Here is a 24,626-nt window from a genome sequence, read left to right as displayed (position 1 = left end):
GAACAGCCATCTCTGTGGTAATAGTCACAGTCCATGATATATGAGTTAGTCCTTTACCTTAGTTTCTCAGTATATCATGGTGTCTGCAACCCTGAAATAGTGCATGGAAAAAGTCCTATGAAAGTGAGGCCGAAAAAATCCACAAAGTGCTCCTTCATTGTGTTTGGGTCATTTTGAGCCCTAGGGCCACATGTGGAATAATTCTAAAAACTGCTGAATCAGGGTAATAAATATGGAGTTTTACTTCTCTGCTAACTTCTGCTCTGTTAGGCCGCTTTCACATGGCCGTGAAATTGCGCACGATTTGTGCATTGCGAGACGTTGCTTCTGATTCCCTCCAATTAATCTCAGATTGTGCCCCCTTGTTCTAGTGTTTAGCTTCCTATTAAAACACTTCCCTCCTGAACGTTGTTTATACTGTAGTGGCCCAGTACAAGCTTTCCTGGCCCCCTCCATAATGTTATACATGTAATATCGTGTCTTGATGCACTGTGCAAAATGTCTTGTTATACTGTTGTGTGTAATCCACAGCTGCAGTGTATGATGGGTTAATGTCTGCAAAATATGAGCTGTCTGCCTGTGAATGCATCAATTCTATCTTTTCACGTGGTAAGAGAGAAGGTATAAATGTGAGTGATTGAGAGCGAGAACGGTCTTCCATCTTGAGTCCTACCAAAGAGAGAATACAGAGGCACATGGAAGAGGAGGAGAGGTTTTCCCGGAATGCATGTCTTCAGTTCCAATTGTAAGTGAGCCCCAAAGAGAGAGAGAGTGAGCAGAGAGCAAGTCTAGTCTGTCAAGGCCTAGTGCAGAGGTACTCAATCGTTTGTCTTACACACCTGCAAGTTCTGAAGTCTTGGACCGCTGGTGGAGGTACTGTTCTGTCACAGTGTCTGTGGAGTGACCCTATCCCCCTTGCCTCCTCTGGAGTGTTCCCCTTCCAGGAGGGGTACCTGACAGATAACGTGGACTGCAGGACCGGTGTCATCCTGAGTTTCCTCCCTGACCTCAAATCTCTTGTCTTACCTGCACTAGTGTATCATTTGAATTTATGCCTTGTATTGCCAAAGTGAAGTTTACAGTAAAGTTAATCCCGGGCCCTGACCGTTCCCGGGGACCTGAGGTACTTAAACTGTCTGTGGCTCATTTATTTACCCACGCCAACAGCCATGTCAGGGGGTATCGGAACGGTGGCGTCACACGTGACAAATTGCTCTGCACATGTTACCCTGTTTATTGGGCATCCCCATGCCGGGGGTGTCCGGAAGAGGCCCAGCACTGCCATGGCCTTGGCTACATGTGTCCCTCCGGGAAGGAGCCTGCTAAGTGCCGCCCTGACAAGCCAACACTTTACCGTCCCAGCTCCTCAGCGTATGTCATGTGTCTGGGGTTACCCTACGGGACGTGCAATACCTTTAACATATATAAAAGTTTCCATCATGGGTTTTCCCTCCCTTCTCCCTTCAGGATATACAAATTAAGTTCTATAAGTCTTTCCTGATAAATTTGTTCTTGAGGCCTTTCACCATTTTTGTAATTGGACTCATTCTATTGTGTCAATGTGTTTTTGTAGATGAGGTCTCCAGAACTGAGCACAATACTCCAGATGTCGTCTCACCAGAGCTCTATACAGCAGGATCACAATCTCCCTCTTTCTACTGGTCGTACCTCTAGCTATGCAGCTAAACACTCTACTTGCTTTCTCTACTGCTTGACCACACTGGGGACTCATTTTGAGGCTTTTTATCCAGGGAGTTAATCTGATTGCCAGGTTAAGAGTTAGGAATGTTTCTCTAAGATAAGAAAAATTGGCTCCTGCTTCATGTTTTTTCCCCCTTCTTCTGGATCAACACTGCAGGATAAGATGCTGAACTGGATGGACATGTGTCTTTTTTCAGATTTAGGCCTCCTTCACACGAGCATTGTGTTTTCATGCAAAATGCATCGCGGGGAAGAATCACGGCAACGCAACATTGCCACAATCTAATTCCTTTTGGAATATCATTTTATTGAATCAACTGGCAATAAAGGCTTTCCGTGCGATTTACCCGATGATGTGAGGCGTGTTTGTGTCAAAAATGTCTTGCATCGCTTTTGGGAAGGAGGATTGGTGAGTGTTTCCCACTGTTTTTAATGGGAAACCTTGCATTGCATCGCGTGCACCCCACATGCCGGGCGAGACGTTCTGAGAGAACACCTAATGATAGGACATGCTGTGATTTTTTTCCAGCACTGCGATGCGGAAAAAAAAAATCGCTCATGTGTATGACCGCATTCTAAATAATCGGGTTCATATTTGTGCGGGATTAAATTACATTCCTAATATCAGAAGTGTTACCTTTATGTTTTGTAGATGAACGTGCAGCCACTGAAGACAAAGTCCTGACCTGTGAGAATTCTGACTGTATAGATAAACGACGAGCGACCAAGGTAGGTGCTCATAATGCAAAGCTCTTTTATTTATCTGAAGTTTTTCAAAGTTGCAGTTGAGATAGTCGGATGATGGGAGTTGTAGTTTTACAGCAGCTGAAGAGCCTCAAGTTGGTTACAACTGCTTCAATGCTTTTGTACACGGACAGACTCTCGGGCTTAAAGGCCGATTTACATGTAATGATTATCGCTCGAAATTCTCTCATTATAATCGTTCAGTGTGAATGCGAATAAATCGCTCCCTTGACGTTCGTGGTTGTTTCCGCTGACTTTTCATTCAGCTTAAAAAACCTCATTGGCTTGCTGGCTTCTCATCCAGTGTAAATGCTCCCCGCTCAGCGCTTCACAATCGAGAAGCGGACGAGAAGCCCGCGAGCCGACGGCAACTCTTTTTGTGTAAACATTCTGATGACCTTAGCGGTGACACCAGCACTCGTACAGTCATTTAAAAGACTGTTGGACCGTATAAAAGGGCACACGGGCAGATTTACTTTGCAGAATCTGGAGTGGGCATCCGCCTCCGGATTCCGTTGCAAATACTGCCCTTAGTATGCTATGGCAAAATGCACTTTTTTTCTCTACACAAGTGGAAATCGATGGCGAGGAGAAACCATAGCATGCTCCATTTCTGTGCGGATTCTGCATGGATGGCTTCCATTGAAGTCAATGGAAGCCGCCCAATCTGCGGCCCTTCCGCAATGACATTGCGGACAGGTCCTGGATTCTGCGTCATCGCAATGATGTGGGAAAAGTAGATTTTTTTCTTTAATCTGTACTGTCTAACGGACCATCTGCAGTAGAGATAAAAAGACTTCAGGATAGGTTCGTGCAAATGCCGACTGGGCACAAGGTCGGAATCCATATGCAGAATCCGACCCACCTGTGTGCAGCCGGCCAAAGCGTTCCTTCGCCCAACAATCGGGCTGTGTACTAGACTCAACAATCAGCTGACAAACAAGCAAATGAGCTTTGATTTTCAGTGAGCATAAAAATGTGTTAACGGGGAGATGTACAGCCAACCTACGGGACTAATGATGATACTAACGATCGTTCATCACCATAGTAGCGATTTTACACTTTTTTCCTTAATAAAATTCTAGATTGTTATTATAAAAAAATAATTCTAAAATTGTGAGCGATTTTATCACTCACTCATTGAGTAGCATGCTGGTCCATAATTGGCTGACCATCTAGATTACAGAGATGTTACAATTAAACTTAATAGAACTGACAAGGATTTACCTTAATCCACTTGACTCTTATTGTGAAGCTTAGTGGATTTAGGGCTGGTTATCTCACTGAAGATCATTCGCTGCGCCGGTTTTGAATAGTGAAAACAGTAAAACCTCACAAAGATAATGTCTGTCTGCAGCATGGAAGACAAAGGCATCAAGGTAAGAGATGGGAAATACATCTGTACTATACTTTTATGTATGTTCAAGCTAATTTATTATTATTATTAATATTAGTAGTAGTAGTAGTTCTATTCTATTGATTGCAAATAGAGATCTTGCAGCAGGAACTAATCACCGGTCTCCATTCTGTGGGTGGTTCTGGTCATCATGCATCTCAGAGAATAAGGAGCATGTAGCCAATGAGAAAATGGGCCTCCCTTCTAGTGCTGGATCTTGTTACCAAAACTCCCAGAGAAACCCAAAAAAAGGGAATAATGGGGTGGGGGTGAGGGAGAATATTCATGAAGAAAATGTGTTATTAAACTTTTAGCACAAGCCACGTTTGCACAAAAAAATAATGCAACTTTTTGAATTTATACCAGTTCTCGACACTTTTTTAAAAAGTGGGAATGACTTATTGGAAGGAGGTGTAGCTGCCCTGGCCTGACAGATTGAAGATTGATTCACACCAAAAACGGGCATAAATTATACCAGAAATTTACTTGGCTGGCATAGATTTTTGTTTAGGCACATGGATGGCCCGAAGATCTGCCTAATCTATAAAAAAAGCGTGTGCCTCTGTGCACATTAGGCACATTTTACTTCAGCAGCGATTATATTGAAACTAGCATATGAAATGCTTGTCTTAGTAACTTCTCCCAATAGTGCCTACACCATACAGTGTGAAGGTGTCATGGTTCTCAAATACCAGTACTCTACAGGGCTTATATAACGTCTCTTCTGGCACCATCATGTGTATATTTGATAAGCTGCCAGGGATGATTTCAGAGAACAGCCTGTGGTTGAGACAGGATAGTGTAGACCCTTAAAGGGGGTTTCTGGCCAAAAGCGATTGATGACCTATTGTTCATTAGGTTTTTTTTACCAACATATGGTCCGTAGTGGGAATCTTCATGTAATTTGGCTCTCAGGTCATCCAATTACAAACAACTGTAACTTTACACCAGGCAACTTTTGATCAACAAGCGACAATTTTTTTAGGTGAGCTGAAACAAAATGGCTAACGATTAACGAGCAAGTTATCGCTCACCACCCTGTTGATGACCGTATTTATACAGAGCAACCATCATTTGCATTCACTCTTTTGAGCAATTATTCAGCTGATAGCTGTTCTATGTAAAGGTACCTTAATCCCTTTATCTCCTCTCAATTCTTACCTGTCAATCTTCTAGAAATGGGGATGACTTTCATTGTGTCTAAAGCTGGCCATACACTTCAGATAGTTGTCAACTGATAGGCTGACAACTATTTCACCATACACAAGCATGCATGGCTTGGAGGAGTGTAAAACTGTTTTCAGTAGGAAGAGGGGAATAACCTACTGCTAGACTCCTCTAGGGGTAGCGTATCTCCCTCTAGAACAAAAGGATTGGGTATGTTAAACCCCAACATGCCAGACCCTTCCGGATAGGGGATAACTTTGGATTTTGGGATAATCCCTTTATTCCAATGTGTATGGCCGCCTTAAGTATATAAGTTCCTCCTTCCTGCATAAAATTACATTCTTATAGTTTACTGTTGCTTTAACACAGAGCTAAGAAAATAAGCCAGTGACACAAGTGTTCTCTTCTCAAGATGCCCAAAGCAAGTTAAATTGCTGTAAAACAACATCTCAAGGGTCTGATCCTAAAAATAACATCCTTACCTCTGTCCTTACGCTACCCGCTGAACCCACCACCTTCTCGGAAGATAATATAAACCTGCTTTATAAACAGTTTGGCCGTTTTACAAGAGTAAATGAAACCATACAGATATAATAATAATATACTAAGCTTTATTTATGCTACAAGATATCTTAGCTAAATCTTTCAATAAGCCGAAGCGGATTAGATAAACAAGAGACAATAATTAGTTGTTCTGAACATTATCTGAAGACATAACTTAACTTGTACTGTTCTGAACTGTTTTAAGTAAATTAGTGGCACAGATATACTAAATTATGGCATCTTATACATTTTGTATTACTGTAGACTTTTGTGTAAACCTTCTATAGACTTTTCCTTGTAGATGAACATGAGTATTCGTTACCCACATTTAGAAACATACGGTATAATCTATATGGCCATTTTGTAATTATGGCAACTTACATTACTTAGGCCGCCTGCACATGGCAGAGCTGGAAAATCGCAGTCATTGTCCGATTGTGAGAGCAGACATGCGGATGATCCATTGGCGTGGAATGCAGCAGAGCATCCGCATGGGAGACTATCGCGGATTTTGCAATTCCAACCTGGTTGTGTGCAGTGGGCCTTATCTTGAGTTACAGCCCGTAACATACACCATAGCTGTACTCATTATTCTATACATACATTACATTACTTATCCTGTACTGAACCTGAGTTATACTCCAGAGCTGTACTCATTATTCTGCTGGTGAAGTCACTGTCTACATATATTACATTACTTATTCTGTATCAATCCTGAGTTACAGCCTATATTATACTCCAGAGCCATCGGACATGCGCAGTACTGATTTCTTTTTAAATTCCTGCTCTTTCTGCGGGATCAGCGACCTTTACGCAATATTTTGCTGAAGGGCCGCGGATTGTACGGCTTCCATTGACTTCAATGGAAGCCATCCGTGCAGAATCCGCGGAAAAATGAAGCATGCTGCGATTTTTCCTCCGCTTGTTGAAACCGCAATTGGTTTCTACAAGTGTTGAGGAAGAACTTATTTCCCATAGCATGCTATGGGTGCTATTTGCTGCGGATCCATGGTGCAGTCGTCGGCCGCGGATTTTGCAGCAAATATTCATCTATGGGCAGGAGCCCTTATACAGACACACATGCACTCTGCCATCTGTACATCACCCATACAAAGTAATACACACATTAGCCTTCTAGATCTTTTTTTCCAGTGGATACCAATGATGTGAAATAAGATGTAGATTCTACATACACACCATCCACAAATGTAACCTTTATTGCTCATTTACCCACTGTTATACATTTTGTCCATGAATAAAACATGACTGCCTATCCATGAACAGATAACATTCTACTGCCCAACACATGAGAGCCATCAGAATAGTAACAGCTAGAGGGAGAAGGCTGCGGCACTGGGCTGGGTTAGTGAGCATGCAGAACGCTCCTCTGAGGTTACAAGTGTGCGTGCTCATAACTTCTAGTGATCTTCCTTTCTGACTGCCCTCCGAGCTAATAAATGTTCATGTGGCTGACACAGGTTAGTCAAGACAGGAAGCTAGGAGCCTCTGACCATGGTCATTACATCAGAGGAAGTCTCAAAATCAGGACGGCAAGGGTCCTGTGACACAGTGTTTCTCAACTGCAGTCCTCAGGGACCCCCAACAGGTCATGTTTTTAGGATTTCCTCGCTATTGCACAGGTGTTCTTACTATAGGATATCCTAAAAACATGACCTGTTGGGGGTCCCTGAGGACTAGAATTAAGAAACACTGATGTAACACGCCTTGATTGAAGAAGAAGCAAGCACTCATTTAAGGTAGACAAGAGGCATTGTTGAATGCTTAACTGAAGCAGGCTATAATAAAAGGTTAGAAGTTTGTAAAGTCCTGGAATAGCACTTTAAGCACTGTGCAAATCTGATGCAATGACATGCCATGTCCTCTAGAGAAACTGATACTCTTGTATTCTTGAAGAAAAAGTAAATAAGTCTTTAACATTCATATTTTGATGAGAGTAGAATTCCTCACCATTTTTAATATCTATGCTGCCTGTCAGTGAATGGGAACATTCTTGTCTAGACCTAGTCCAATTGAAGCTACTGGTAGAGTTGTTACAGTGTGTCAATGATAGTTAGCACTATCAGTGTGGAGTCCAGGGCAGAGAGTTGTGCTGATGCTATTTTTAGCTCACATAGGATACATTGTAGCAAACACCTAGCTGGGAGCAGTATTTGTTTTGTACAGGTGTTACCATTTACAGACAGGAAGCAGAAATCCTAAGAAGGGTGAGAGATGTAAACAAAGTATTTTAGGAAATTGAAGAACTGTTCATTATACAATGCTAAAATCCCAAGGACCCCTTTAAATGCTTGTGTGATGGTTATATAATGTTATTTTTCTTGCCACTATGTAAGTTACATAACGCTTGTGTTATCAGTTTCATGGTGACTTCACATCGTAATCAATTTTTTAACAGATAACCATCTGTGGTGACAACTGTGTTCAGTCAGCCTCCTCCACTACATCTGCTTCAGGCTGCGTGAGGGTTGTAATTATTGATGAGGCAAATCCAAAGATGACAATATTTTAACAAGGGCAGAAAAATAGTCTTAAAGGGGTTGTGCCAAAATAGAAAGTTATTCCCTACCTAGGAGATAACTTTCAGATTGGAGGGGGTCCAACTGCTGGGAACTTCAGTGATCCTGAGAACAAAGCTCTGGCATGACCTGAAGTGAGGGCAGCGGCGGTCAAATATCTACGCCGCCACTCCATTTATTTCAATAGGACTGCCTGAGATAGCCAAGTTTAAAAGCTTGAACTTAGCTATCTTCACCTATCCCATTAAAATATATGGAGCAGCGGTGCACATGTGCAGCTATTGCTGTCTTTACTTTAGGGTCCGCTAAACCCCATTCTTGGGACTGGTGGGGATCCCAGTGGGCGGATCCCAGCTAATCTAAAAGTTACCCCCTATCTACAGAATGGAGGATAACTTTGTATCTTGGCACAGCCCCCTTAAAGGGCTTTCAGAGATTTAAAAATGTATCAATGCGGCTTATAATATGAAAAAAACCCTGTGAAATATACTTACCTTACCAATGACAACACTGCTGGTATTGTGTTACCCCCCCACCACTCCTATTCAGGGCTGGAATAAGTGGTAGAAAAAGTTGACATTAAGGGCACAAATTAATGGAGGATCCAAAAAGCATTTCCCACTCTGGAGAACTCAGCGCATTCACGCAATACATGGATAGTCTATTGATTTCCATGAAGTTGTGCAATACTTCATTTCTCCTGTGGTGGCAGTGCAGGAAAATTGAACAATTGATACCAGGTTTTCAGAAGGATTACACTTGATCTATAGGGTTCTCAGCAACAGATTATCCTTATCATCAGGGGTAGACAACTCTATTAAGTGCTCTTCTTCGGACATATGCTAGTTATATGACGAGGAATAACAGACACATCAGAAGCCACGCATGAATCTAAAATTTATGTCTGCTCTATGTGTGTGGGTACATTACAGAGAAACTGGACTACCTTGGGTTGCACGAGCCTAATATGGTACCAATTCATGGAACAAAAATAGCTGAAAAAATTGGCCCAGTTGGTCAGCACTGGGATCCTAGGCACAACTCTACGGGTATATTCACACGTAGCAGAAATGGTGTGATTTGGTGCAGATCTGCACCTGATTTTATCATTTCACTAGAAGGGGTAAAATCTACAGTGGAAAATCGACACCATTTCTGCTATGTGTGAAGTACTCTAGGAACAACATCTGCGTGGAGTTTGTATGTTCTCCGCCTCTTTGCATGAGTTTCCTCCCACACTCTAAAAACATACAAAGAGGGGGAACATAGATTGAGAGCCCCAATGAGGACAGAACCCAACATCAAGTGCTATGTAATATACATGCACTATATGAATAACAGTGATTAAAAAAGTGCATGTGAAGGAACCCTTAAAGGGGGTATTCCAGTTAGGCAAATTTATCACCTATCCACAGTTTCCATCAATGCCATGGAGCTTCAGGGCAACTTCCATTCCATTCAAGCTCCTCCTATGTATAGCCTTGGGGGAATAGGAAGCCAGAGAGCCTCCATTCTGGCAATCAGTGGGTTACCAGTAGTCAGACCCCTACTGATCTAGCATTTACGCGATAACTATTTCTGGTTGGTATACCCCTTTAATGTTGCATGATTGGAGCTGACACAGCCTGACCTTAGCGGAGATGTGAATTACGGAGATGGCAGTTTGTTTAATTCAAGCTCATTTTCACTTCATGCTCTGTTGGATTAAATTGCATGCATCAAACAGAAAAGGTTATCCGATTATACTAAATAAACACTAAGTATGATGCTCACATGTCAGTTCACAGCAGGATCTGGAGAAAACATTGCTATTGAAAATGCATCAGGGATATATATGTTCATGGGAAACTATAGAGAGGTGCAGATCTATCTATTTATCTCATATCTATCTATCTATCTATCTATCTATCTATCTATCTATCTATCTATCTATCTATCTATCTCATATCTATCTATTTAACTATCTCATATCTATCTATCTATCCCATATCTATCTATCTATCTATCTATCTATCTATCTATCTATCTCATATCTATCTATCTCATATCAATCTATCTCATATCTATCTATCTCATATCTATCTATTTAACTATCTCATATCTATCTAACTATCTCATATCTATCTATCTATCTCATATCTATCTATCTCATATCTATCTATTTAACTATCTCATATCTATCTATCTATCTATCTATCTATCTATCTATCTATCTATCTATCTATCTATCTATCTATCTATCTATCTATCCCATATCTATCTATCTATCTATCTATCTATCTATCTATCTATCTATCTATCTATCTCATATCTATCTATCTATCTATCTATCTATCTATCTATCTATAAAATAAGAGACAGCACTCCAAAGTATAATGAAAAAAAAATCAGCATTCTTTATTCACTCACTTGCAACATTTCACCTCTGAGCGGATAGACACCTTCTGTCTCTATCCTTCTATCTTTCCATCTCTTTCCTTTCTCTCTCCCTCCCTCTCTTATCTCTCTCAGGACTTATTCCCATGAGTGTAGGCGTTTTTACATGCGCCCGCCAGCACCATAAAAACGCGTGAACAGGCGGACAAATCTACTGTTTGTGTGCCCGTTCAGACGTCCCGAGCCCGGCACATATATACTGAGCCCACATTGCCATCGAGTGGGAGAAGACAGTCTATCTCTGCTAAACTGCCTTCCCTCTTTCCGCCCCCTTGCCGGCTCTCGGCAAGGGAAGGGGGCGGGATGGGGTGGGAGCTAGTGTGCTAAGCTCCCACCTCCTCCTATTACTGGCAGCAAACAAAAGGCAGAAAGGGGACAGAGCTTAGCAACTAGCTCCCACCCTGTCCTACCCTCTTCCCATTGCAAACAGCCGGCAAGGGGCGGAGAGAAGGAGGGAAGGGGGTGGGAGTTTAGCAGACATGCTGCTAAACTCTCTCCCACCTCCCTTCTCTGGCGGCTGTCATAGGCTCCCATAGTCGATAGCAGCGACCAGATTCCAGCTGGGAAAGATAGTTCCTGAACTATCTTTCCTTGCTGGCGTAAAAGAGCTCCAATGCGCTATTTTGGCCATCCGTCTAATCTGATGCATTGGAATCCAATGCCTCAGATGGTAGTGTAAATCGGCCTGCCGTGAGAACGGCGGCCGATATACGCTTGTGTGAATAAAGCCTCAGGATGCATTTATATGGTTGAGTGTGACATCAGTCCGAGAAACACAGACCTATATCACACTTGCAGACCCCTGTTTTTTTTGCGATTGTGATGCTTTTTGTGAGAAAACACAGTGCATCCTATTGCTGCACTTGTCATTTTCATGTGTGTGAAAAATACATTATTCCAATAGTAAAAAGAGAAAATTACATCATACTCGCATGCACATGTGAGACCAGTGAAAGTGTTTTGGCTCTCATAGGTAAGAATGGTCAATTTTTAAACAGAATTGCCCAAAAATAGGATATGCTGGAATGCTTCTATCTATGCTGCAAGAGAAAAATCACACAAATAAGTAGTCGAATTTAAAGGGGTTGTCCCGCGGCAGCAAGTGGGTCTATACACTTCTGTATGGCCATATTAATGCACTTTGTAATGTACATTGTGCATTAATTATGAGCCATACAGAAGTTATAAAAAGTTTTTCACTTACCTGCTCCGTTGCTGGCGTCCTCGTCTCCATGGTTGCCGTCTAATTTTCGCCGTCTAATGGCCAAATTAGACGCGCTTGCGCAGTCCGGGTCTTCTTATCTTCTCAATGGGGCTCCGTGTAGCTCCGCTCCGTCACGTGCCGATTCCAGCCAATCAGGAGGCTGGAATCGGCAATGGACCGCACAGAAGCCCTGCGGTCCACGGAGGGAGAAGATGCCGGCGGCCATCTTCACCGGGTAAGTAAGAAGCATCGGGGTTGTCTCGCGCCAAACGGGGGGGGGGGTGTTGAAAAAAAAAAAAACCCGTTTCGGCGCGGGACAACCCCTTTAAAATAATGAATTCTTTTCCCATGCATCTTGCATTGCACAGAAATCACGTAAGAAAATTGGCCATGTAAATACATCCGCACTCTGTCTGTACCCCTCTCTCTTCCCTCTCCTTCTTCTCTCTTTACCCCTCTACTTTCCCTCCATCCTTCTCTCTCATTCTGTCTGTACCCCTCTCTCTTCCCTCTCCTTCTTCTCTCTCTATCCCTCTACTTTCCCTCTATCCTTCTCTCTCATTCTGTCTGTACCCCTCTCTCTTTCCTCTCCTTCTTCTCTCTTTACCCCTCTATTTTCCCTGTATCCTTCTCTCTCATTCTGTCTGTACCTCCCCCTCTCTTCTCTCTACCCCTCTACTTTGCCTCTGTCTATCCTTCTCTCTCATTCTGTCTGTACCTCCCCCTCTCTTCTCTCTCCTTCTTTTCTCTCTACCCCTCTACTTTCCCTGTCTATCCCTTTCTCTCATTGTGTCTGTACCTCCCTCTCTCTTCCCTCTACTTCTTCTCTCTCTACCCCCCTACTTTCCCTCTGTCTACCCTTCTCTCTCATTCTGTTTGTACTCCCTCTCTATTTCCCTCTCCTTTCTCTCTCTTCTCTTTCTCTCTCTTCCTCCCTTTGTAATTATTACAAGTATAGGTAGTGGGTCTAGGTAATTATTACAAATATCAGGTTTAGTAACATAAAATTCATCCAGGCTTGAGGGGGTTAAGATAGGGTTGTGGGTTTACAAGCCTTGAGTAGGATCTTCTATCCCAGAAGCCTCTTTCCATGTGTTCTTGTGATTACTGTGTCATTAACTAGAAAATGCCTTGATGATCTGTGAAATTAATTCTTGTCATGGGGAAAAGGCTCCTGCCATAAAAGCTTTGCATCCACAGTTCTCTATTCATGTCTTCACAGCAGCTGCTTGTATCTGCAGCGAGGAAGGAATTCCCACTTTCTTTCAATCTTAGAATGTTATTTACTCGACTAATCCGAAGTGGATGTTACTTGTTAGCTGTAGACTAAATATAAAAGCAGCCAAGGTCATCTATCAAACTCCGGAGTTTGGAAGCTCGCTACGCCCAGCAATGGAATCACACTTTTCATTCTAGTACCACCGAAACCAAAGCTGAGATACAGTATTGAGTGAAACTCTGTTTTTCTAATGAAGAGTTTCAAATACCATACAAAGACATAGAGTTAAATGATTAAGTGGGGTCTGCCATAAACTAAATTTACTTATTGTGGCTGCAATGCATCTCACGGACTAGTCCTCTCACTCTATACACCCTCCAAGTAATCTGCCAGATGCACTCTAGACATAGCCCTATGGTTAAACTTCAAATGTCTGTACAGCATTTTTTTATTGTTCTGCTTCTTTTTTAGTGTTCTCATGTTGAATACTCCCATCAAAATATTAGAAGACTGAAGTTATTATGTTGCATTACTTGTGTAATGTGTAGGATGTGATTCTCCACCTATTGCAGCTACTGATTCCCAGACCTAGTATTAACTGTTTCCTATGCCTTAGCTTAACACTAGATGGCAGTGTTGTAATGGAAAACTATCACAATCAGTTGGTAAGATAAATACAGCCAACTATTTTACCTAAATGCAAATATACATGTGTATACATGTATAAAACAGTCTCTGTGTAGTAGGCTTACTGCTGTTCATTTTCGGATAATGTACAATCTCATCTAAAGACCCGCATGTACTGATTAAAATGCACGTGGAAATTCTCCACCCTGATCAGGTAGAGATTCTTGACCATATGAGGAAGTATTATTGTAGTTATGTATATTCTTGTACATAGGAGACAGTAATATAGTAGTTATAGTCTTATACATAGGGGGAGTATTATAGTAGTTATATTCTTGTACATAGGAGACAGTAATATAGTAGTTATAGTCTTATACATAGGGGGAGTATTATAGTAGTTATATTCTTGTAGGTATATTCTTGCCTGAAAGCGCTGTGGAATAAGTTGGCGCTATACAAATAAAGATTATTATTCTTGTACATAGGGGGCAGTATTATAGTAGTTATATTCCTGTACATAGAGTGCAGTATTATAGTATTTATATTCTTGTACATAGGAGGCAGTATTATAGTAGTTATATTCTTGTACATAGGAGGCAGTATTATAGTAGTTATATTCTTGTACATAGGGAGCAGTATTATAGTAGTTATATTCTTGTACATAGGGGGCAGTATTATAGTAGTTATATTCTTGTACATAGGGGACAGTATTATAATAGTTAAATTCTTGTACATAGGAGGTAGTATTATAGTAGTTATATTCTTGTACAAAGGGGGCAGTATTATAGTAGTTATATTCTTGTACATAGGGGGCAGTATTATAGTAGTTATATTCTTGTACATAGGGGGCAGCATTATACTAGTTATATTCTTGTACATAGGGGGCAGTATTATAGTAGTTATATTTTTGTACATAGGGGACAGTATTATAGTAGTTATATTCCTGTACATAGGGGGCAGTATTATAGTAGTTATATTCTTGTACATAGGGGGCAGTATTATAGTAGTTATATTTTTGTACATAGGGGACAGTATTATAGTAGTTATATTCTTGTACATAGGGGGCAGTATTATAGTAGTTATATTTTTGTACATAGGGGGCAGTATTATAGTAGTTATATTCTTGCACATAGGGGGCAGTATTATAGTAGTTATATTTTTGTACATAGGGGGCAGTATTATAGTAGTTATATTCTTGTACATAGGGGGCAGTATTATAGAAGTTATATTTTTGTACATAGGGGTAGTATTATAGTAGTTATATTCCTGTACATAGGGGGCAGTATTATAGTAGTTATATTCTTGTACATAGGGGGCAGTATTATAGTAGTTATATTCTTGTACATAGGAGACAGAATTATAGTAGTTATATTCTTGTATATAGGAGCAGTATTATAGTAGTTATATTCTTGTACATAGGGGACAGTATTATAGCAGTTATATTCTTGTATATAGGACCAGTATTATAGTAGTTATATTCTTGTACATAGGGGGCAGTATTAGAGCAGTTATATTCTTGTATATAGGGGGAAGTATTAGAGCAGTCATATTTCTGATTGTAGAGTGGCAGCTGGCAGCATTAGAGTAGCTATATTCTTGTACATGTAAAATTATGTTCAGAAGAAGGTGCTTGTTAGTTAAGTATTACATGATTTAGTGTCTATGAAGGCAGTTATTCTAAGATCCATTAAGCATCCAACAAATAGCTAGGAATTCTCATACATAGGTAGCATTATGGAAATTCAAATGCATATATATATATATATATATATATATATATATATATATATACACTACCGTTCAAAAGTTTGGGGTCACCCAAACAATTTTGTGTTTTCCATGAAAAGTCACACTTATTCACCACCATGCGTTGTGAAATGAATAGAAAATAGAGTCAAGACATTGACAAGGTTAGAAATAATGATTTGTATTTGAAATAACATTGTTTTTACATCAAACTTTGCTTTCGTCAAAGAATCCTCCTTGTGCAGCAATTACAGCATTGCACACCTTTGACATTCTAGCTGTTAATTTGTTGAGGTAAGCTTGTGAAATTGCACCCCACGCTTCTAGAAGCATCTCCCACAAGTTGGATTGGTTGGATGGGCACTTCTGGCGTACCATACGGTCAAGCTGCTCCCACAACAGCTCAATGGGGTTCAGATCTGGTGACTGCGCTGGCCACTCCATTACCGATAGAATACCAGCTGCCTGCTTCTGCTGTAAATAGTTCTTGCACAATTTGGAGGTGTGTTTAGGGTCATTGTCCTGTTGTAGGATGAAATTGGTTCCAATCAAGCGCTGTCCACTGGGTATGGCATGGCGTTGCAAAATGGAGTGATAGCCTTCCTTATTCAGAATCCCTTTTACCCTGTACAAATCTCCCACCTTACCAGCACCAAAGCAACCCCAGACCATCACATTACCTCCACCATGCTTAACAGATGGCGTCAGGCATTCTTCCAGCATCTTTTCATTTGTTCTGCGTCTCACAAACGTTCTTCTTTGTGATCCAAACACCTCAAACGTGGATTCATCCGTCCACAACACTTTTTTCCAGTCTTCCTCTGTCCAATGTCTGTGTTCTTTTGCCCATCTTAATCTTTTTCTTTTATTGGCCAGTCTCAGATATGGCTTTTTCTTTGCCACTCTGCCCTGAAGCCCAAAATCCCGCAGCCGCCTCTTCACTGTAGATGTTGACACTGGTGTTTTGCGGGTACTATTTAATGAAGATGCCAGTTGGGTACCTGTGAGGCGTCTGTTTCTCAAACTAGAGACTCTAATGTGCTTATCTTCTTGCTTAGTTGTGCAACGCGGCCTCCCACTTCTTTTTCTACTCTGGTTAGAGCCTGTTTGTGCTGTCCTCTGAAGGGAGTAGTACACACCGTTGTAGGAAATCTTCAATTTCTTAGCAATTTCTCGCATGGAATAGCCTTCATTTCTAAGAACAAGAATAGACTGTCGAGTTTCAGATGCAAGTTCTCTTTTTCTGGCCATTTTGAGCGTTTAATTGACCCCACAAATGTGATGCTCCAGAAACTCAATCTGCTCACAGGAAGGTCAGTTTTGTAGCTTCTGTAACGAGCTAGACTGTTTTCAGATGTGTGAACATGATTGCACAAGGGTTTTCTAATCATCAATTAGCCTTCTGAGCCAATGAGCAAACACATTGTACCATTAGAACACTGGAGTGATAGTTGCTGGAAATGGGCCTCTATACACCTTTGTAGATATTGCACAATAAACCAGACATTTGCAGCTAGAATAGTCATTTACCACATTAGCAATGTATAGAGTGCATTTGTTTAAAGTTAGGACTAGTTTAAAGTTATCTTCATTGAAAAGTACAGTGCTTTTCCTTCAAAAATAAGGACATTTCAATGTGACCCCAAACTTTTGAACGGTAGTGTATATATATATATATATATATATATATATATATATATTTCTCAATAGTGTAGCTATGGTGAGCGAAGAGGTAGCAGTCATACCCAGACTCCAGTTCCCGTGAAGGCCCACGTTTGCTCTTGACAAATTTCACGTCAGATACATCATCCAGCAGGAATCTGAACAATTAACATTCAGTGTAAATGCATGCACAACTGATTGAAGCAAATGAGAGTTCACTCACTTTCTGTTTGTCGTTCAGTTTCTGCATGTAGAAAATTGAACAACAAATTGTAAACAGGCAGTCGTTTATGTATGATAAACTGCCTGTTTAGTGTAAAAGCACAGGAATTATTTTTGTCTAGGACAACCTATTTGGCATCTGCGCCTGACAGGTCGTCATGTGTAAAAGGGCCATTAAAAGGGTCCTTTGAGTGAATGATGAGCCTTCTACATAGGAGGCCCTCAGTTGTGCCCCTTGCAGGTAGATTTTGACATGTGAATGTGGATGCGACTGATATCACTGTACAGCTGATAAAACAGGAGTGAAGAGAGCCAGAGGGGACCAGTACTAATATTGCCTATTAACATCTGGTCCATGAGTTTCATGAGGATTCTTCCTATTTTATGGAGTCAGTGGTGGTATTTGAAACTTCAGCTACCAGTGTAGGAAACTTGCTTGGAGAGGTAGTGCACAGTACTTAAAGGGGTTGTCCCGCGGCAGCAAGTGGGTCTATACACTTCTGTATGGCCATATTAATGCACTTTGTAATGTATATTGTGCATTAATTATGAGCCATACAGAAGTTATCAAAAGTTTTATTACCTGCTCCGTTGCTGGCGTCCTCGTCTCCATGGTGCCGACTAATTTTCGGCCTCCGATGGCCAAATTAGCCGCGCTTGCGCAGTCTGGGTCTTCTCCTTTTATGAATGGGATCGCTCGTGCAGGATGCTGCCTCCGTGTAGCTCCGCCCCGTCACGTGCCGATTCCAGCCAATCAGGAGGCTGGAATCGGCAATGGACCGCACAGAAGACCTGCGGTCCACGGAGGGAGCAGACCCCGGCGGCCATCTTCAGCAGGTGAGTATGAAGACACCGGACCGCCGGGATTCAGGTAAGCACTCTCCGGTTTGTTTTTTTAACCCCTGCATCGGGGTTGTCTCGCGCCGAACGGGGGGGGGGGGGGGGTTTAAAAAAATAAAAACCCGTTTCGGCGCGGGACAACCCCTTTAAAAAAGGTATAAAAGAGGATTGATCCATTGATTTTTGGGGACCCTATAACAAAAATCAAACTAGGCCCCCATTATGGTGCTGTGTTTGCCACTTCGGACAGGAGAGTCTGGTGTTCATTTACCCCATCCTTTCCATGGCCCTCTGAAGAAGAGAGTCCTTCACAGGTTCTCGCCAGCCACTAGCAAAGGGGTTAAGACTTAACTGTGCCGAGCCTCCTCCTTCTAATGGCCCTATGGCGGCAGCATAGTTTGCTTTTAGGATATAGGAGAGCTGGATTTGGTTCATATTCACACCAGCAAAAACAAATAGAACATGGGATACATTTTCTCTTCTTTACAGTTACAATAGAAAAACTTTGGGACTGCTTGAACAGAAGAGGTAAACGTAGCAAAATCAAAAGGTTAAAAGGGTTGCATGGGATTAAAAAATACATTGGCTGATCCTCATATTGCATTTACTGGCAGGAGGCTGAACTGCAGTAGCAGATACAGTCTATGGATTAGAGTGACACTGTTTGTTTAACCCTATTTTATTAATCTCAACCCTTTTAACCACGATGGAGACTAAATTGATCCAGAGAAACGAATGATAATCAGAATAATCTACTGTCTTCTTTTACATTTCTGCTGCATATCAAGCTGTAGTCGAGGTTAAACTACTGAATTTCTCTTGTGTCATGGAGCTCGCAGCCTGACTCAAACATTCTCCTTCCAATATTTTCTTCCAGCTTATCAGTGATCAGACAATTGGGAATTCTGATCCAGCAACCAGAGAGGAAACCATGCATATTGTGAGATTGCAAGCCTGACTGTATTATAGCTAAAATGTAGATTAAAATAATTCAATTTTCCTTAAATAAAAGATAGAAATAATCCATATGAGATCCGGAAAGAAGCCATGTTCCCGCTGCATTATATAACTTATTTTGCATATGTTTACGCAGCTGCATTCTGTGTTCTGCCCACAGCATGTCCTGCTGATCGGGTTTTCTTTGTCCCTGCAGTCATTTCTTTTCCTGGCTGAATTACATGTTAGCAAGACTCAACAGATTCTATGAGATTCCTGTTAGAAAATGGTCTTTAGCATGCTGATAGTAGCGTGCATAGAATAAGTGGGGTTTTATAGCAAAGATCAAATTGAACTCCATTGTGGTGCTGAGTTTGTTTGTTTCTTCCCTCACCCCCATTCCATAACCGTTGGTCCAAATTCTCGCCTATTATTTGCTAACAATGCAGTTCCTTTGGGGATAAAAGTCATGTCAAATTTTAACCACTCAGTAGAAAAGGAATTTGCACCAACCAGGGTTGGGCTAATCCAAGGGTCCTATAACATTGTCTATGGCAATGACATGTACATGTGGTAGGCTTATGACTCTCCTTCACCCTCCCTTCTTCAGATATAAACTGATGGAGGTCTAGGCCTTGTGGTCTTACCAGTGGCTCGAGGGTAGTGGGTGATCGGCTTTGCTCCATCTGGGTCCTGGATCGGTGAATGTTCGGTAAATGTTAGCAGAAGTCTCTATTTCACTCCATGTTCTTGGCCTTAGTTCTGGTGGTGAAGAACTCACACTGGTTGCAGATTGTGTTTACAACTGTAATGTGCTTTATCATGACAATTTCCACCACAATGTAGCAGCTGTATGAAGTCTCTGACTGTAAGTCCCTGATCAGTCCCTGTCTTACCCCTATGTACAGCAAGGGTGGACTCAGTCAAGATGGTCGAATGCTGAGGAATCAGGAATTCCGACAGCTATCTCTTAATTCCAGAACAGCTTTCACCGCCGGGGTGCAGCATTGGCTTTCTAAGTGCAATTGTAGCCTGCATACCGTATCAGCTCAGCCTTTCCTGACAAACTGCGCCACACTATGGCGCTGGTTGCTCTTCCACTAACGGTCCCTCAGCGGAGATCCTACACACCCACCTTAAAGTAACAGTACTCTTGTAATTACAATAAACATGTAAAACTATGAAAACTGTAAATGGGTACACCCTGTTAGATACAGACTTGCTGTTTTGGGCATACCTGTGCCTCCTCTGTGTCACTTTTTGAATAATGTTATATTGTGCTATAATATTCCCTGATTCTTATCACCCCCAACATCTGCCATTAGAGGAGACATGGTAGGCCCAGTTTACATTAGAAAACAGTTTTGGCCAACAGATATTAAAGAAGTATTCTGGGGCTAGGATATTGATTATCTACCCTCAGGTTAGGTCATCAATATACATTCTGTGAGGGTTTGCTGCTCAGGACCCTCACTGATCAGCTGTGTAAAAGGTCACCCGAGCACCACGGCCTCTACTTAGGCCAGTGATGTCATGTGCATTCATCACGTGGCCTTTTAGCAGCTCCGGCCCATTCAGGTGAATAGGAATGACTAAGCACAGCAACTAGCAGCTGATCGCCAACGGTCCTGGACAGCGAATCCCAACGGATCAAATATTGATAACTTATCATTGGGATTAGTCATCAATATCCTAGTCTGGGAAAAACCCTTTAACTTGAGATGAGCGAGCACGCTCGGATAAGCCAGTTACTCGAGCGAGCCTCGCTCTTCTCGAGTAACTGCTTACTGGTCCGAGCATTCTCGGGGGGACGGCGGGGGGATAGCGGAGTGAGAGAGAGCTACCACTCGCCGCCCCCCCCCCCCCGAACACACTTGGACCAGTAAGCAGTTACTCGAGAAGAGCGAGGCTCGCTCGAGTAACTGGCTTATCCGAGCATGCTCGCTCATCTCTACCTTTAACAATTAAGTTTTTCAGCAGACAAAAACATCAAAAAATGGGACCCCAACCATTTACTGCAAGGGAAACTCACCATTAAAAATGGAGTTTCTTAGCAGTGTGGACCCTTCACATGTCTGCAAGGGACTCATTGTATTCATACTATGGTCTTCTGCCATTTTTATCACTGACTCCGATATTCTGAATGAGAAACCATGCTGAGTTTATAGCATCACTGTAACATATGGAATATCATACAAAATATTAGCCGAAGGATTAAAGACAGAGACGGAAGCATCTTGGGGAAGCACGTTTGGCTCAGGTAGTGACAGGGTTAATCCCGAGAATTAGATTTGTACGTTACAATGCTTGCTTCTGACAGAAGTAGGATAAAGGTTGGGACTTAGAGACTTGTCCTGGCTCAGTGATTATGGATTAGGCTGATCAGCTATGTCTATGAGATTAATTTACTTACCACACTCTTCTTCTATTTGGAAACAATGCTCGGTGTTTGCAGAGCGGATCTGCTGCGACGTTCTAACAGAAGTATTAGAGTCGGCTTCAGTTTGTTATGTCGGTTTATATAAAATATTACATTAGGAGATTCTAAAGGCCCATCCTCCAGCTATATACAGTGTGTTGCCATTTTTAATGGCCCCATAAGCTCTGCTTGTATATTCAAGCACAGGCCAGCTGTAGGATTAATAAGGTTGATTTGGGGAACTGACCCACAAAAAGACATCAGCTACATAGGTAGCTTTAGATAGTGTAGTCCATTGCTGGGCAAATTAGTGACCACTCATTCTCTACAATATTCACTTCATGTGTGGTACCAGGTCATGCATTTTGGTGTCTGTAAGGGGACCCCCTATGGTTAAAATACCCAATCAGTGATGCCATCCATGCTGGCAATCTAGACTGGATCCATCAAAACTCTCATGTCTTTGGGGTTGAGGGGATTGGATCAGCTGCGGTAGGTTTAAACTCACACAATCTGGTTGTTTTCTCTGAAATTATTAGTGCTGTAGGTGTCTGCCAGCCACTAATGTCTCCATAGAATGAATATGTCTATTTCGACTCGTCATTGGGTAGATGGGGAATATATATTTCTCGACCTCATGCTGATAACATTATTTTGATTATCCTGTATATGGTGACTTGGTCATACAGCAACCCTAGTCATAGACTAACTTAACATGGTGGCCTCTTTTGCAGTCAGGGTCATTTTTGGACTGAACATGTTGCACAGGCAATTTGTCTGCTTCTGTATTGGAAGTAGTATTAACCCTATATTTATCTTTCATCAAAATCAGGACACCTGAGGTCTTGCCTTTATCTTCTTTCATAGTTGTATACCACACTTCATTCTGTTTTATAGATAAGGAATACTTTCCAACCTATCGACAATATGTATATCAGGTCTTTTTTGACCCTTAAGCTCCTGTATTCTTCACCTACATTTTCAAAATTGCAGTTGGAACCAATTGGGGTTTGGAGTTTCTTGGCCCCACAGGAGGGGATGATTCTGAGGGCCCATCCTCTGTCAATACAGAACATTTTATCATTGATTTCACCATAATATTTGCTGTTATTGCACTCAGCAGACACATCATTCAAAGTCTAATAGGTTATTTGTGAATTGTCCCCTAAGAAAAAGACCCTACTGGCAGATGATTGGCTCTAAAGTCACCTACAAAAGCAGTTATCTCATCTGGATCTTTGGGGTCTATTGTTGGGTTAGAGCTTGGGAGGAACCGGTGTACACTTCTGGGCCAGGTTACCTTGGTAGGATCATCATGTCAATGCAGGAATTAGGGCTGATAGCAGTTGTCCTCTATGTGATCACCTTGGTCTATGTCCACCTGTAGAACATGAGAGCAGGTTAACCTTATTATGTAGAAGCAGAGTCTGAAAATTCTAATGAAACCATTGTAATTCATGACAGTGCTGATACCATGGTCAGGAGACATATTCTGACTGTGCATGAAGGTTTAATGAGCAAACCATAGTCTGCTCAGTGCCTGCACTTAAGGCAAGTCATCAGTACAGCGTTGTTAACATGAATCCACTCATTTCCCTGTTAATCGGTACAGAGAGGGACTTGAAAAGGTTCAGCAAATCCTAATGGCATAAAGTTCATGTAAACATAAGTAGGACCAGGACAAATAATGATATTCAGTGTATATTAGTTGACCTTGTGTAGACAGGTAAATGCTAAAATGGCTAGTATTTATTTCGGGAGATGACATGGGTGCTGAGTAGAGATGAGCGAGCACACTCGAATAAGGCAGTTACTCGAGCGAGCATCGCTCTTCTCGAGTGACAGCATTCTTGTCCGAGCAGGCTCGGGGGGGGGGGGGGGGGGGTGAGCGAGGGGCAGCTCACCCTCACCCTCGCTCACCCTCGCCACCCGCTGTCCCCCTGAGCTTGCTCAGACAAGAATGCAGTTACTTGAGAAGAGCGATGCTCGCTCGAGTAACTGCCTCATCTGAGCGTGCTCGCTCATCTCTAGTGCTGAGGTTATTGAGGAAAATGCTATAGTGACTGATGGTGATTGTAAAACTGCAGGTGATTATGTGCAACCATGCAAGTTTTTTATTTTTGCAACAGGCGCTATCATGGCTTCCATAGACAGTGTGTAAGTGGTTTTGATTCCAGTCATGGTGGCCATTCTGAAGGTTTACATAAGGTCAACATGTTGGGTGGAACATGTACAAGTCGGATTGTGTTGTTGCCGCAGTGGTAGACTGTGTAAGCAAGTATGTGCAAGGTTGGGTACAACCTGAGTCGTGGGCTGCCACAGAAGCCCTGTAGACCTACTGTAGAAGAGGTTGGGTGCAACAAAAGCGAGTGAGCTGTAAGAAAAGCCCTGGAGCCTTCTGATCGGGACGTAGTGTGCCTGTGAGTCTGGACCATCAAGCTGAGGAAGGTCTGTGAATCCATCCTATTGTGAACTGTCGACTGTGTGCATGGAGCCATGCTAGGCCTGTTGAGAAGCTAGGGCTTTGTTCACATAGTGTTAGAGCCTCTGCTGCTGAATTCCATTTAAATGCAGAATGAAATTGTGAGACCACCTCCAAAATGCTCAGGAAGATCCAAAAACCACTCACTTTGGAGTAAAGTGGGATGAATCAATCCTCTCTGCAGTGGTTTCCAGGAACTGTTGGAAACTACTGTATGTGACAGTAAGGAAAGATTAAGATACAAGGTAGATTAGAAATACATAGTAGACAGGAATCCAGGATCCAGGTCACCAGGATCTTCCTTTAAATGACTCATATGTATAGAGTTGTGCTTATACAAAGCAGTAAATCTAAACAAGCAGAGCTGCAGTATAAAGCAAGGGAGATGGATAAAATAGCAACCTGAGACCACTTTAGACTTTCACTGAGCATTGTGACTAAGCTGGAGTCCCTGATAGGAGTACCCTGATGCAGCAGAGCTTAAAAGAAGCCCAAACATTGAAGAAAATAAACTACCAGCAAGCTTTACCTATGGGTAGAGAATACGCTTCTGAGTCCTGCACATCCGCTTCATCTGTTTTTTTTTTATCGTTTTTATAACTCATGAGATGAGAAATCCAGATGACATTTAAGCAGCTTTGAAGTTATGTGGCCTTTATCATCTTCAATAAGAGAGCTCAGTGCCTGGTGTCTGCTGATTTGGTCTTTTGAGAAAAGCCATTGAGTGAACAGTAATATTCCTATT

The 24,626-nt window shown here is 41.9% G+C and overlaps 1 protein-coding gene across 1 annotated transcript in view; it reads left to right on the top strand.

Annotated features, from left to right (window-relative positions):
- The first annotated feature begins 2,354 nt into the window (after window positions 1-2,354).
- PLEKHG5 (pleckstrin homology and RhoGEF domain containing G5) overlaps window positions 2,355-24,626 on the top strand; it is a 207,386-nt gene continuing 185,114 nt past the window's right edge. Inside the window, exon 1 of the mRNA XM_066607336.1 lies at window positions 2,355-2,430. The gene's annotated coding sequence lies outside the window, so the exon portion shown is untranslated. The remainder of the gene's footprint in view (window positions 2,431-24,626) is intronic.

The sequence above is a fragment of the Eleutherodactylus coqui genome, chromosome 6 (assembly GCF_035609145.1).
Source record: "Eleutherodactylus coqui strain aEleCoq1 chromosome 6, aEleCoq1.hap1, whole genome shotgun sequence".
NCBI lineage: Eukaryota > Metazoa > Chordata > Amphibia > Anura > Eleutherodactylidae > Eleutherodactylus > Eleutherodactylus coqui.
The sequence above is the reverse complement of the archived record's forward strand: the minus strand, read 5'-3'. Positions and strand labels throughout refer to the sequence as shown.